We start from the raw sequence: 16940 nt of genomic DNA, 5'->3' as shown, positions 1-16940 counted from the left end.
TTGGTGTTCATATTTTTACACTTACACACACATAGGTTCTATTAGTAATTTTGCCTGTTTTCACAAGTCTGATTCAGTTTTTCCCTTAATCCATTACTAATATTAGCCATTGGAAGTAAATGTCATCTTCATAAAAAATTTGCCCTACTGTGTGAGAGATTGCTTCATGTAAAATAGCAAGATTATACAAAAGGAGGAGTGGAAGCAAAGCACACTAAATTATAGAGGGAGACACAGATCACTCCTGTGCCTTGGTATATGAACATTAAGAAAACTCAGCAAAACCAAAATGTACATGATCAGCTGTACTGCTCTAATAAAAAACAAGTGTGTACTTGTCTTCTAAGCCTCATTGTAGAAGGCCCACATTTTGTGAACGGATCAGATGTGGTGCACACACCTGCATACCATATGCCCTTTCTGAATGTCTTATATACTCATCTCTCAGAGAAGGTCAGGTGCACAGTGTCTATTTAGAACCACAAGTGACACACAGTGGAGGGTTTTTTTTGTAGACAGAGTGTTTGCCTCTGCTGCTGTTTGCAAGTTTTTGTGGCAGTAACCAGCTGATACCACATTCTGGGCACACTACCTTCTGAAACACATGCATTGCAGCGAATCCTGTCTACTTCTCTTATAAAAAAAAACCAAACCAAAACAAACAAACAAAAAAACCAACCCCACCCCATTAACCAAACAAAAAAATAAAATCCACAGAGAGAATGAGTTCTATGCTCTAGACCTCTAGGCTACGACTGGGAGAGAAGAACACCCAAGAAGTAATCTTGGCTCTGACATGGCCCATCTCATTTTCCACATCTGTAAAATTTACCTATTACTTTATATCACAAGCTTATGGCAAGGTCTGATTATTTAATGTTTGTAAAGTACCTTGAAGTTACAGAGACCCGTGTAGTGTAAGTATTACTGCTATAGGTTTTTTCTAGCGCTTTCACAGCTGCGGCATGTTATCAAGGGCTTGTCTGAGTTCCAAAATTGACTGAACATATGCACTCTGACTTATGGTGTGTATGGTGCAACAACTTTATTGAACATAGAAACGTAACACACGTCAACTCTGCATACCAGTAGATCAGAGGTGGGCAAACTACGGCCTGTGGGACCGTCCTGCCTGGCCCCTGAGCTACTGTTCTGGAAAGCTAGCCCCGGCCCCTCCCCTGCTGTCCCTCCTCCCCCACAGTCTCAGTGCGCTGCGCCACCGGCGCAATGCTCTGGGCGGCCGGGCAGTGCAGTTGCCGAGCCGCGGCCTGACCTAGTGCTCTGGGCAGTGCGGCTGTAGCACTGCCAGCCACTGGTGCTCCAGGCAGCACGGTAAGGGAGCAGGGGCAGTTGGATAGAGGGCAGGGGAGTTCGGGGGCTGTGGTCAGGGGTGTTGATAGGAGTCAGGGCAGTCAGAGGGCAGGGAACGGGGGGGTTGGATGGGGCAGAAGTCCCGGGGGGCAGTCAGGAATGAGAGGGGGGTTGGATGGGGCAGCAGGGGGAAGTCAGGAGACAGGGAGCAGGGGATGGTGGATGGGACAGAAGTCCCGGGGGGCCATCAGGGGACAGAGGGGGTTGGATGGGGCAGGAGTCCTGGGGGAGCCGTTAGGGGGCGAGAAGCGGGGTGGTCGGATAGAAAGCGGGCGCTGGGCTACACCTGGCTGTTTGGGGAGACACAGCTTCCCCTAACCGGCCCTCTATACAATTTTGGAAACCCGATGTGGCCCTCAGGCCAAAAAGATTGCTCGCCCCTGCAATGGATGGATCTCTTGCTTTTTAATAACTCTACGAACAGTTTATATGTGCATACTTTTTTATTTGCAGTGTTGTTCTAGCCTTGTTGGTCCAAGGATATTAGAGAGACAAGGTGGGTGAGGTATCTTTTATTGGACCAACTTCTGTTGATGAAAGAGACAAGCTTTTGAGCTTCACAGAGATCTTCCTCAGACCTGGGCTCTGCATAGCTTGACGGCTTGTCTCTTTCACTAACAGAAGTTGGTCCAGTAAAAGGTATTACTTCACCCACCTTGTCTCTCTAATACTTTTTTATAGCACTGTTGTAATATGCATTACACACTTCAACTGTGAAAATGAATCTGGAATCCTTGGAGAGTCTCTGGGTGACTCAGCCAGTATAAGAAATTTTTCATAGTGGCCTGAGGATATGACAGTAATTTTATACCAATATGATCTTAAAGATGATGAGCCAAAACTTGGAGTCGTTATTAAGGCAAAAATCCCATTCGCTTCTGTGGAAGTTTTGCCTGAAGAGGGCTGTAAGATAAATAATAATACTAGTGTACTTGTCTCTAAAAATCTGGCATAAACACCAATCAAATAATTCTGTAGATAATTCATTTACAGACTCATGCATTGAATTCTGTGGGTGGCAGAAGTTATGGGCCAGATTTTACTTCAAAATATTTTGTGGCTACAAATAACAGCAGCCAGAGTTTTGCATACAGAATTATTTATGCCTGTAGTTTAGGTCATGTATGGTAGAAGTCTCTAGCCCTAATTTGGAAGTAAAATTAGGGATTTAGAGGTCTATGTGCCCTATATGGTAAGTAGCAAAATTGATGGCCCCAAACTGCACCCCTGGTTTAGCACTTAACAGTTAACGTTAAGATAAAAATTTGGTCCTTTACATCTTTTCTGTATGGAAATACACCACCATCCTCTGTTTGTGTGTGATTGACTGAGAGGCCATGAGGAACATGAATCAAACTTTCATAAATACATTTTCATGTAGGAAATTCCCAAGTGTCTGTACATGTTCAATTAAAATATAAAAGTTGCAAAGTTAAATTCATCCAATAATAACTCAAAGTTAGACATCCAAAGACAGCTGATACGCATGATACAAAGTAAAATACATATACTTCTTATTGATATGGGAGGCATGAAAATACTATTTCAATGAACTGTTCCTGGTAGTGCATCAAATTTGTTTGCATAATGACCCATATAAGTATAATCATATAGTACACTTGGTGAAGAAATAGGATTCAAGTAAACCTTTTGCAGATGTACTGAAACTCATTATGTAGTGAAGTGACTTCATGAACATGTGACATCATTCCAGGGGTTTGAGTCCCGAATAGAAGGGTTTTTTCAGTTTTTCCCCCCTAAGCTTAAAATACTGAATAAAAACATTAGCATAAAATATCCTATACACAAGAATTACCTTGGAACTCAGGGAAGACTGCAGCCCCCCTTACTCTATGGCTCGAATCTTAATACCTTATATGACATAAGTGGGAATTTCCCCTGAATCTACACTGGAGGATTGTCCGCATGCAGATTAACGTGACAATGATATGTATTAAAGCGTTCAGGATTTCATGTTTATTTCCATCAATACATTCTCGAACTAGCTTTTTCCCTCCTCCCAGTCGAGCTTACTTTTTTTCCTGTTGGCATCACAACTTAATCGATCCTTATGTTTTATGTTCAAATTCATTCAAATGTTTTATGTTTACTCTCTGGGCTCTTGCTCTTTGTATTTGTTCAACTGGCTCAGGCAGGACAGCTTGCTGAATGAATGCCTGTTGTGTATCTCAATGAGATAAGCAATTAGAAAGGATGAAAATATATTACTCAAGAGTAATCAATATTGGCCTAACTTCTCTCAGGGAAGTCTGTGAGAGCTTTACTATTGACTTTAAATGAACACAATTAGATGAGCATTGAGCACTTCTGAAAGTCCTATCCATAGGACCCAAATCTGTTCTCTTACAACATTATAAATCAGCAGTAATCCACTGAAGTCAGTGGAATCTCACTGTTTCAAATCTAGTGAGAGATCAGAATCAGGCCCATAGGGTATATTTAAATAGATCTTTCTACCAATGACTTTCTTAGGACTCGCTAACAAATACAGTTAACTGTTGGTAAAACTCACTAGGACAAGTCAGACAGTCACATTCAGCAATACAGAGCCTCCAGACTTGCTATAAAGCACATAGTATACATACTGGTGACTGTTGAATATAATCAATCTGTGTTGTTATATTCCTGGCCTAGAAGATGGTTTTTCCAAGTTTTTACTTTATAACTATGTAAAGTTTAGGGTGTAATTACCAGCCAGCTCGCCTTTGTGATATGCCTTTTATTTTCCATTTCTCTGAGTATTTTGAAGTGGATAAGCAACCCAGAGATGCATTCATCAGTTCATTCTTGTGTTGCTATGTCCTGTCTCTTGAACTTGCCACTGTGATCCATGTTTCCCACCCCTTGTACCACACAGAACAGAGCAGCAAGGCCCAAACAACAGAAATGGATAACGGGGGGTGGAGGGGAGTGCACTATGTGGAGGAGAAATGCCACTCTGAGGTACGTTCCTCAACCACCACTTAAATACAGCAGAGCCCCAATGCTAAATAAATAAATGGGATGTAGCTCAATGAAAGGAAACAGTGAAGAACCGCCATGGACATTACATGAATTGTGGTCCCTAAAGCCTCATAAGTTATGAAGTGGTGGCTGATCTCAACAACAACAGCAGTGTTGAGTGTGCATTTTGTAACCTCTGTCAGTGGGGTATCAAGCATGCAGCTGGATGAGGAGCCAATGGCAGCATGGGGACTGTGACAATTATATTTCACCTGCCAGTGGAGAGCCAGGAGCAAAGAGATGCATTGATATCAACCAGTCATACTGAGATCCAATTATTTCCTCTAATCCCTGCCCATGAATTCTAGCTCTTCCTGTCCATGCCCTCGGCTTACCCTACAGTATCATTGGATTTTCAGGATCTGAGGGAATGGACAGAGCACAACATTGGGACAGCTGCAGACATTTTTGAAGACAGAACTTTATACAAGCGTATACAGGGGAAGGTGTTGAGATTACCCTACACACATACTGAGCTGAGGGCTGTCTGACAGATAGAATTCAAGGGAGGGTGCAAATGTATTAACTTTAAGAATTATTTTGACTCATTCATCATAGTATTGCTCCATATTCCTGTCTATTTACACATGAAATTGAATGATATTAAAAGATCAAATATATATGTTAACCCAAAGAAATTAACCAAATTGCACAAACTTCTTTTCTGATATTTTATGTAATCTTTATTTTAAAGTGTGGACAACTAAAACCATTGAGTAAGAACGCATTAGTACACCAAGTTCAGAACAAATCACAGATCCAGCTAAAATCTGTCCATAATTTGCTCAGCTTCACTGGCCAGCAGCAATAGGTCATCTAAGCTCCGCTGAGAGACATTAGTTTGAAGAAAGAACAGGAGTACTTGTGGCACCTTAGAGACTAACAAATTTATTAGAGCATGAGCTTTCGTGGGCTACAGCGCACTTCATCAGATGCATGGAATGGAACATATAGTAAGAAGATATCTATATACATATAGAGAAGGTGGAAGTTCCCATACAAACTGTAAGAGGCTAATTAATTAAGATGAGCTATTATCAGCAGGAGAAAAAACTTTTGTAGGGATAATCAAGATAGCCATTTAGACAGTTGACAAGAAGGTGTGAGGATACTTAGCACAGGGAAATAGATTCAATATGTGTAATGATCCAGCCACTCCCAGTCTCTATTCAAACCCAAGTTAATAGTATCTAGTTTGCATATTAATTCAAGCTCAGCAGTTTCTTGTTGGAGTCTGGTTCTCCATACTACTTCTTTCATGCTTCCCCACTCTGAGTTTTGCATCCCACCATGTATTTCTTGGAATGAGTCTGCAAGTATTGACACATGCACAGATTAGCATGGAAAACAAGTAAACAGTAAGAGTCACTTGGCCTTAACTCCTTCAGCTGATGTCTATTTACTCTGCTTTTCAATTAATATATCCTGGAATGGCTGTTACCTTCTTTGTCAAACTAGATTATTTCATATTCGGTTATTTATTATTTTTATATTTCTCTTATTTCTAATTTTAAATAATTGTTTTAAAAGGTTATGAGCCAGATCTTCAGCTGGTATAAACTCGTGCAGCTTCTTCAAAGTTGAGTTAGTGAGTGTGATGCAGTGGGCTGAGACTAAAGCCACTACAGATGTACATCTTAACTGGGTACTGAGGGAATAGCAGGGAAATTTATTTAGTAAGCACCTGGCCTGAGTATGTTGGTTTTAGTTTGAAGGAAGTGTGTAGTGTGCTCTGACTGGGGTAAAGCAAGTCCCTCTTCCTGGTAGAAAAGAGCGGTTATCCATGGGGAACAACAGACAATTTAAAGACAAATGCCTGGTCTAGAGACATTGGCAATTGTCTACCGGCATGAGAGACTGTGCACTTATTTATCTAGGTTCTTATACTGGCACCCATCACCATTGTACGTAAGTGTACATGCACACTTTCTATTGTGAGGGAGTCTTGGTTTTCTATGGATGGGCCACTCAGAAGAGGTACTCACTCCCTTCAGCATCTGCAGCTCTACTGCTAATAGTGTGTATGTTCTCTGGTATTTTCCATCTTAGCTGTAAGGACAAGTAGGGTTATAAAACATGGGTCAAGATGTGTATGTGTTTTTGCATACTTCATGTATGCCCATGCACCAGCCACTGAACTTCTTGCCCTTTATATACTGTATTGCAGGCAGAGCATGCTGTTTTGCAAGTGAATATTCCACTTACACATATGGAACTTATTGCTCTGTTTGCCAATTCACTGAATGTCATGTGTAAACACCACTTAACTCTGGTCAATGTTGCAAGAATCAACAAAGAAAAAACATCAGGAAAAAAACGGGAAGAGAGAGAAAAAGAGGAAATAAGAACTACACCAGAATCCTTCTTGTTAATGGATGTGAACCACTGAATGCAAGTCTCCAATTTATAGTTTTTCCTTCAACATAGAAAATAAATTTCTCTTCCACACACATTCTTTTTCCTGCATGTTACTGATAGACGAGACAAAGGAAAAAATCATCTGGCATTTATGTTGGTGTCTCAGTGACTATGAATGCTTGATGGTGCCTGAATGCAATGACAATATAGGATACCTATATGCTCACTGCTGATACCCATTGTCATTGTCCAAAACACTACAGAAACAATGAGGAATCCTTGAGACACCTTAGAGACTAACATTTATTTGGGCATAAGCTTTCGTGAGCTAGAACCCACTTCATCAGATGCCTGGAGTGGAAAATACAATAGCAGGTATATATACATATTACATGAAAAGATGGGAGTTGCCTTACCAAGTTGGGGGAGAGGGGTCAGTCTAATGAGACAATTCAATTAACAGTAGAATACCAAGGGAGAAAAAAACACTTTTGTAGTGGTAATGAAGATGACCAATTTCAAACAGTTGACAAGAAGGTGTGAGTAACAGTAGGGGGAAATTAGTATGGGGAAATTAGACCTGAATAAAGACTGGAAGTGGATGGGTCATTACAAAAACTAATTTGATGGTGTCCAGTTTGCAAATTAGTTCCAGTTCTGCAGTTTCACGTTGGAGTCTGTTTTTGAAGTTTTTTTGTTGTAATATTGCGACTTTTAGGTCTGTAATCGAGTTACCAGAGAGACCGAAGTGTTCTCTGACTGGTTTTTGAATGTTATAATTCTTTGCACGTCTGATTTGTGTACATTTATTCTTTTACGTAGAGACTGTCCGGTTTGGCCAACGTACATGGCAGAGGGGCATTGCTGGCACATGATGGCATATATCACATTGGTAGATGTGCAGGTGAATGAGCCTCTGATAGTGTGGCTGTTGTAATTAAGCCCTTGGTGTGCCTTGAATAGATATGTGGACAGAGTTGGCAACGGGCTTTGTTGCAAAGATAGGTTCCGGGGTTAGTGTTTTTGTTGTGTGGTGTGTGGTTGCTGCTGAGTATTTGCTTCAGGTTTGGGGGCTGTCTGTAAGCAAGGACTGGCCTGTCTCCCAAGATCTGTGAGAGTGATGGATCGTCCTTCAGGATAGGTTGTAGATTCTTGATAATGCACTGTAGAGGTTTTGGTTGGGGGCTGTCGGTGATGGCTAGTGGCATTCTGTTACTTTCTTTGTTGGGCCTGTCTTGTAGTAGGAGACCTTCTGGCTCTGTTAATCTGTTTCTTCACTTCACCAGGTGAGTATTGTAGTTTTAAGAACGCTTGATAGAGATCCTGTAGGTGTTTGTCTGAAGGATTGGAGCAAATGCGGTTGTATCTTAAAGCTTGGTTGTAGAGAATGGATCGTGTGATGTGGACTGGATGAAAGCTGGAGGCGTGTAGGTAAGTATAGCGATCAGTAGGTTTTCGGTATAGGGTGGTGTTTATGTGACCATCACTTATTAGCACTGTAGTGTCTAGGAAGTGGATCTCTTGTGTTGACTGGTCCAGGCTGAGGTTGATGGTGGGGTGGAAATTGTTGAAATCCGATTCTAGCCCACGAAAGCTTATGCCCAAATAAATTTGTTAGTCTGTATCAGCAAAAACTATGAGGAGTCCTTGCGGCACCTTACAGACTAACACGGCTACCATTCTAAAACACTACAGACTGACATGAGATAGGAGATCTTGCTCAGATCACCACTGCTTTCCCTTCTATACAAAGGTAATGTGGCTAGTGGGAAAACAATCTGCATGCTTTTCTCTTCTAGCATTAAAAATTTACTTTCTTCCAGAGTTCTACCTCAAAATCTATGTGTCACAGTTCACTGCATGCAACCCGGGGGAAATCTGTGGGAGCAGAATTGTAGACAGTTGAATTCAGAATTTTGTCAGTTTTTAAAAGGTGTCCAGTCAGCTCAGCATCAATAGTGTGTGGTTAGCACATTCCAGAGTGGCTTGGTGCAAATTCTGTAATAAGCTAAATGCTTAAAAAAAAAAGTTGGTAATTGTCTCAGTATCTAAGAGCAGATACAAAAGAGTGGCGGACCTAACTAATTAGGAAACTGGAGTATTGGATTTGTGTGTTTTACTTAGAGTTGCAAGCTCTTCATTTTGAACAATGTGTGCCTTTTATTTTACATTAAAGGGGTGAATATGCATTTATATGTTTTGTGCCTTATTTCATAGTAGGCTTTTTTAGGATTTTTAGAGAAAAACATGTTTACACCCCAGGTTTGAAGAAAATCACAACAACCCTCACTTCATACAAGAATTCTGACACTCACCTTAACCTACTGCATATTCTTTAATACATATGAATCTTTCCCCCCTCCTACTTTTTTTCCACAAAATCCACTGAAAATATTAAAATGAGTGTTTGGGTATCTTTTCAAGTGCAAAACAGATGAATGCATACTGTCACGATAGTCCCAGAGCCACGCAAATAAGTTGTATGCACTATACCTCAATATCTATGTTGTAAACCCAAGACTGTTCATGAACTTTTCAAGTGAATGAACATTCATATTTGAAGCAGGCAACACATGACGTTGAATCTATTTCCCCATGTTAAGTATCCTCACACATTCTTGTCAACTGTCTAAATGGGCCATCTTAAATTATCACTACAGAAGTTTTTTTCTCTTGCTGATAATAGCTCATCTTAATTAATTAGCCTCTGACAGTTTATATGGCAACTTCCACCTTCTCTGTATCTATATCTATATGTTCCAATCTATGCATCTGATGAAATGGGCTGTAGCCCACGAAAGCTTATGCTTTAATAAATTTGTTAGTCTCGAAGGTGATACAAGTACTCCTGTTCTTTTTGCGGATACAGACTAACATGGCTGCTACTCCGAAACCTTCATTATGTGGATGCACCGAACTGTTGAAAACCAAGCCATCTCATGGATGTTACCTCCACAGAGCAAACGGCTGAATTTGATGGCCACACTGAAAGATTCTTCTTTTAAGTCATGAAGTTTGCACTATGCAACCAGTGCATTGCTCTTATTTGCAGATCCTTTGCACTTGCACCTACAGAGTACTAACAAAGGGCTAGTTCTAGCAGGCAATAAAATTAGAGTTATTATTCATGTACTGAAATTATGTGGGTAATTCTTCTGATATGGGTGTTGCTACATTATATATTGAAGAATAACATTTGGCAGAGGCATGCTTTTAATCAAAAACTCATGGAAAACTCATGTTTCCTTAGTTCAATAGGCTGTCAAGAATGTTAGGGAAACTATTCCATTCCTGGACTATACCATTGCAAACTTCAGAAGCAGCCAAGTAGAATGCCAAGGATTTTTCTTTGTACATTACTTCGTGCTAACCATGCTACTACATCTTTAAACAGCACAAATCCCTGCAAATCACCAAGTTACCTCTTCAGTGTCTCAAGAAATCTGAACACAGAATTCCAAAGAAATGCAAAAATTACCTGCAGATCTTGGTCACAGAATTTCTAATTGATATATTTCTGAAGAAACACTATAACCAAACTGCAAATGATATCAGCCTCACTCCTAAAGTCCTCAACAGAGCATTAAAGAAATCCCTAACTATATGACCAACTAAATACAAAAGACAGTAATTTCCATTAATTAAGGAAAAAAGCCAAGGAATTCTCACTGAAAGTGCAAGGCTTATTTGATACTAATTGACTTTACACTTCTGACACAAAGCTCAATTATAGATCAGCACTCCGGTGGGAGATGAGAATGGGGGAGGGAGAATCAATCCACCTCAGGTGTCACAACCTAAGGATACCTTAGCCCCTGAGTCCTTTTGCCATACATTTAAAGAATACAAAAACGCCATTTAAAAATACCAAATCCTCCTGTTCACCCCCATGAAGATAAAGAAACTCCAAAGACACCTTCAGAAATAATATGTCAAAGCTCTGGGGACCAAAGCATATTTAATATGAGATGCTGAGGTACAGCACACGAAATGAACCCAGGAAGTCCTGTTAAAGTGGTCTAATCTTCCCTTCTAGACACTTGCCTAGGATAGGGTTATGTTATCCTTCAATATGCAAAAATGGTTCCACCACCTACAACATTGTAGTAGCAGTGCTAGCAAACAATTTTGTATTCTCCTCTCTAAATAACATGATACAAAACCATAACATACCCTAAAAGTCAACATGAAACCACACGAGTCAAACAAGCAGCATGAAGACTAGGTTCTCTGCACAGAAGACCAGCAAAGAGAGTCAATGTATAGACAAAGAACAGGAGAAGGGAACAGCAAGACATGTTTTGTTTCTAATTATTGTCTGTTCAGTTCACACTGTTTTGGGTGGAGGACAAAGGGTTCACACCTATTGAAGGGAAATGATGTTCTATAACTTTTTTTTCAAGTTAACAAATGCAGTAAGAAGGAATGTTGGGTAAACCAAAAGCTAAAGAAAAAGGCCAAAACTTCAGAAGTGACTAGTGATTTTGCATGCCTAATTAGAGATACCTCACATGGCCCTTATTTTCAGTCGTTTGTAGTCAGGTCTCTTTATGGTGTGTCAATTTGAGCATACAGAAATTGAGACACCGAAAATCACTAGTTACTTTGGAAAATCTTGGCCCTAAATTCTAGGAAAATGCATCTGGCTCGCTGTTCTGTGAGCTGCTATTTAGCTGCTGGTTAAGGAACACAACTTTGAAATTCTCACTAGTTTCTTGCCCATTCCTAGAATTCATCATCCTAGACATACCCCATCTCCCTCACCCAGCCAGAGAGTTTAATTTCAAAATTATCTTTTTCAAGGAAGGAGTGGGGGAGCATGAAGTCAATTTGGCAACCTTTAATGCTGTCTGAAAGACTGTTAGTGAATGTTTTTCACTTTCCATGCTCCCAGTGGAAGTTCCAGTTACTCAGCGCTGTGTTATTTGACCAATGTATTGCTGTCTGTTTTATCTTGGAAGACATAAGGATATTTACTTTGAACTAAAAATGATCGAGAAATTCCATTCCAGTATCACTTCCTTAAACCAAAGATGAATTGTTCACCAGGGCACTGTACAACACCATACAAACAGTTAAAATGCAATATAAACATAATACAAATCCTGCCTCTTAAAATTAAAAATACAGAACATGAATGAGCAAGACCAAGCCAAAAAGAGGGTTACAACAGTATGAAATATTAGCATAGTGGGCATAATAAGAGACACCATTAAAACAGGCCTTGATAAGAAATTGGGGATATGGTCTAAGACGGATACCTGGAAACACAAAAGCAAATACAACCCCCAAATCCATAAAAGACATGTGGTGACAGAATGCACATACCTATTATACCAAGAGGAGACTTGCAAAACGAGGCCTCAGACATAGCCAGAGCTTAGCATTTAGGATTTTAAAAAAATCTTACTGTGCCAGCTTGTAGCAGATCTGCCACTTTATAGGCAACCACTGTAAAGAATGTTGGGTGGTGGTGGGGGAGAATGGGCTCAATCTTGAAAGGTGCTGAGTGCTATGGCCTTAGTCCAACAAAGCACTTAAGCAGATGCTTAATTTAAACTTGTTAGTAGCTCCATTGAATAGGACTGTTCACTTGCTTGAAGTTAAATGCTTGCTTAAATGCTTTGCTGTATCGGGCCAAAGCACTCAGCAACTTTCAGGCTCGAGACCAGTATAATCGTGTCTGCTCAAGCCAGTGTGCAAGCATGCTCCTGCATCCCGAACAAGCTGCAAGTGACTGCGAAAGAAGCCCTGCAAAAAGGGGATTACAATAGTTGAGCCTCATGATCACAAGATCATGCCTTGCCTAGCTGTGGTGAGGCAGTCATGAGACCAATGGGGTATTGGCTGAGCAAGCAGAAGAGACATCTGTGAATCTCATGAAAACAAAAAAATCTGTGGTTTTCTAGAGAAATGGTATGACTGAAAGTGATGCCAAGATACTTAACCAGGCTCATTACCACAAAATATTGGTGGAATTCATACTTTAACTTTCTTCTTTAACTAAAAATTAAAATATTTATAAATCAAGGCGAAAGACAAAAGCATGGAAGAGGAACAGGGAGAAAGCTGACAGTAATCAGAGGAGGAGGAAAGATGAGACAGGAGGGAGTGTGAAAAACACAAGTCTCAGCCAAAGGTATCAGCATTTGTACTCAGTGGCAGACAAAGGATCTTGCAGCACGGTCTTGTGGACTGAACACAGGCTAGTGAAATGCTGGCTACATTCAACTCAAGAGCAAAGCTCATTGAATTCAGTGGGGCTGGGATTTCATCCAGTGAGTCAGGTGATCTGGGTTCTATTCATAGCTCTACCTCTGACCTTGGGCAAGTCACTTCTCCTCTGTATGCCTCTGTGTCCTCTCCTGCCCTCTGTCTGCCCTGACTATTTAGATGGTCAGCTGTTGGGGCAGGGACTTTCTTACTCTGTACTTGTACAGTGCCTTGATGGGGCCTTGATCTCAGCTGGCCTGGTTCTGTTTAGGAGCAAGTGTAATAAAAATAATTAATTATAATAATATTCAGTGACAGATGAGCAGACCCACAAGAGAGGTTTGGACTAATGCAGAACAACTTTTTAAAAAGCCAGGAATCTTCAGGGACAGGTACACAGTCAGTCCACACCCGGGTTAGCTGTCAGAGTCCACTTCTTCCTTAATAAAAATTAAGTGATACTATCTGCTAAAAGCCTGAAGGTGTGCAAATGAAGATTAATATAAATAGAAAAAACAACCTTTTACTGTGTTTTAAAACTATAATATGTTTTGATCTAGAACATCTGCAAGATTATTAACTTTGCTCACATTTGAGTCAGGAATTTTAAAAACAAAGAGCAAAATGTTGCAAGTCAGAAATGGATGGACAACGCACAATAAATATTGAGGAATATACTCAGATACTGAAAGACTCCATACTTTTAAAGACCACTAGATGACAAAGACAGTTCAGGGTAGATACCCATGGAATAATTTAGTCATCACCACACACTACAGGTCTGTTTGTGTCCAAGTATGAGAAATAAAAAGAAGAGCAAGGCAAATCTGGGTGACGAAGTAATGGAGGGTGGAAGAGGGAGAAGAGGAAAGGCATATCTTATGGCAAGAACAATGATTTTTCTATATCTCTCATAGAAATGGTGTATGCTCATGATACAAGAGAAATAAGAATAGAAAAGCCTGAGGCAAGACAGTCTTTCCGCTGTATGTCATAATCCATAAGAGGGGAAAGAGTAAGTATTGTTTTTTTTTTAAATAAAAAGGTGAGATGGAGAAAGTGAAGCTATTATATGGTTAGGGATGTGCCAACAATGTAGCTGAACTTTAGAATCTAGAATTCTAAGGGTAAAACATAGTAAATGCCAGTGAAAACGAAGTAGGATCAGAGGCTAAAATAGGGAAAGAACAAGTTAAAAATTACTTATGTAAGTTAGATGTCTTCAAGTCACCAGGGCCTGATGAAATGCATCCTAGAATCAGGGCTGTCCATAGTGGGGTGCGGGGCCCAGGGCGGAAGTGATGAATCTGTCACTTCTGGGACTGACCATGCCAGCCAATTGCGCCGGTCTGCGGGGCCCGGAGCGGTTGCCACGATTTGCTGTACCCTAGGGACGTCTCTGCCTAGAATACTCAAAGAGCTGACTGAGGAGATCTCTGAGCCATTAGCGATTATCTTTGAAAAGTCATGGAAGATGGAAGAGATTCCAGAAGACTGGAAAAGGGCAAATATAGTGCTCTGCTTGTTAAATATAATATTGCATATTAATTTTGACTATTCTAGACAGCCGACAGTCTGCATTACTTAATGAGCACTTTGTAGAGTAGATGATAGGATGGATTCTCCATGGAACTCTTCAGATAACAACTGTTTATTTTTATACTTAAAGAGCTGTTGTAGAGAACTGGTGTGAGAACCATTCTGCCTTTAAGGGGTTCTGGGACTTGGGGTGTCTGATTTCCGAGAGCCTTGGATGATAAGACTAAGGCCCTGAGCCAGTAAACACCCACAATGTGCATAAAGTTAAGCACATGATTAGTCCTGATTACTTCAGTGGGACTATTTGCAAGAGAGAGGTTAAGGCAGTGGCTCTCAACCAGAAGTATGTGTATCCCTGGGAGTACACAGAGAACTTCTAGGGGGTATGTAAACTCATCTAGATATTTGCCTAGTTTTACGACAGGCTACATAAAAAGCACTAGCAAAATGAGTACAAACTAAAATTTCATATAGACAAAATGAGAAAGTAAGCAATTTTCAGCAATAGTGTGCTGTGACCCTTTTGTATTTTTATGTCTGGTTTTGTAAACAAGTAGTTTTTAAGTGAGGTGAAAGTTGGGGCACACAAGACAAATCAGACTCCTGAAAGGGGTACAATAGTCTGGAAAGGTTGAGAACCACTGGCTTAAGCCATGGTGTCTGCAGGATCAGGAGCTTTAGTCAACTCATCTAAAGTTTCAGTGAATTTATTTTACCAGGCTAGATGTCTGCATAGAACTAAACCCCACCCAAATCCTTTTCTCTGCAGGCACTGAGTCTGATGTAAATGTAATGGGATGAATTCTCATCACATGAACTCTTCAGGGGCAATTTCCACCTTTAAGGAGGATACATACATTCCTGAGCAGAGGCCATTGCACCACTGAAATTCCCCATAGGCCTTGTATGAGCCCTTGAAAAAAGGGCAGATCCATGCTCTGTGGCTAAATACCTCTGTGTCACACAGAACACACAGCATTCCAAATAGGGCATAAATCTGATCAAGATTTTCATATGATGTGAGCAATGCAGTTCATTAAAACCAGTAGCCTCTTTGAAAGCTGCTGTTACGCAAATATAATAGCACACAGAGCATACTTTAAAGCAGCCACTGATTTAAGCCTTTTGGCTTTAAATATGGAATAAAACAAGATCAAATCAAGAGTAAATAATGTTGGTAGCTTTGTAAGATAAAGCTTAATAAAGGAATTCATAGTAGGTTTTATACAGAAAACGTATATTTACCCTGCTGCCCGAAAGATTTTTATTTAAAAGACATTTTTACCTTTAAACAACAGAATTCTGACTCATTTATACAGGAAAGCTCAGACACACTTTTTAAAAGTTCATTCAGCATCTTCTCTTCAAAAGAAAAACACTATTGCAAGATCTTCAGCTGTTCAGTGAGTGAATTGATTGTATTAGTGTTAAAATTTGCCACTCAAAATGAACCTCAACAGATCCAATTTAGTAACTTCCTAGTTTCATTTGTGCTTTGATGAATGTTGGATGGATTTAAAATTCTCATTGTAATAAAACCCACTGTGAGCTTCTTTTATAGTTATTTTGGGATAGGTTTTCTTCCCTACAAAAACCACAGAAATACAAACTTTCTTTTGAACTTCCAAGATGCCAGCATTAATAACCAAAGTAACTTAAAAAATTTACTGTCATAACTTTTATCCTACTTACTCACTATTTTCTCTTTTCTTGCCATTTTCTGTATTAAACTATCTAGTAAACTTTTCACAGCAAAGACCACTTATTTTATGTTTAAGTGCCATGCTCAACTGCAAATCTAGTGATAGCTAATGCCCTGTATAACATACTAAAACTTACAAACCCCCCATTACTACTAAGGGTACATCTATATTTCAATGTAAGTGCAGAGTTCAAATGCAGGCCCCCCTTCTATCTACATACAAATCACACTAACCTAGGGTCCCAGGACCCCATGGTGTTAGCCCGAGACAGTTAAGAGTAGGTTTTACTTCACAGAAGATCTATCTGGATCTACTACTATCTGCAGTATCCTACCCCACTCCGCATCTATCAACGGTGTTTTACTGTAGTTAAGATCAGGCAGATTAAGGTTGCAAACAACAAAATGGTGTTTATTGAGATACACAACAACAAACTAGGACTCCCTGCAACTAAGATAATACAAAGAATAACTGCTCGGTTGTTAACACAGATGATGGAAATGGGGATGAACCCCAAAGCCGAAACCCTTTACCCAGTGGGGTTTTACAGAAATAACAGAGAAGGGTGATACCATGTCTTGCAGACACTGGACAGGAGAACAGGAACAGGAACACACTTGGGAGCCAGGACCTCATGGATAGGTGCCAGGAACGGGAACACAACAGGAATCAGACCTCAGGAACTTCAATGACAGGTAAGTAGATCTTCAGTATGGTGTCTTCTGTCCTTGA

The sequence above is a fragment of the Dermochelys coriacea genome, chromosome 1 (assembly GCF_009764565.3).
Source record: "Dermochelys coriacea isolate rDerCor1 chromosome 1, rDerCor1.pri.v4, whole genome shotgun sequence".
Classification (NCBI taxonomy): Eukaryota; Metazoa; Chordata; order Testudines; family Dermochelyidae; genus Dermochelys; species Dermochelys coriacea.
The sequence above is the reverse complement of the archived record's forward strand: the minus strand, read 5'-3'. Positions refer to the sequence as shown.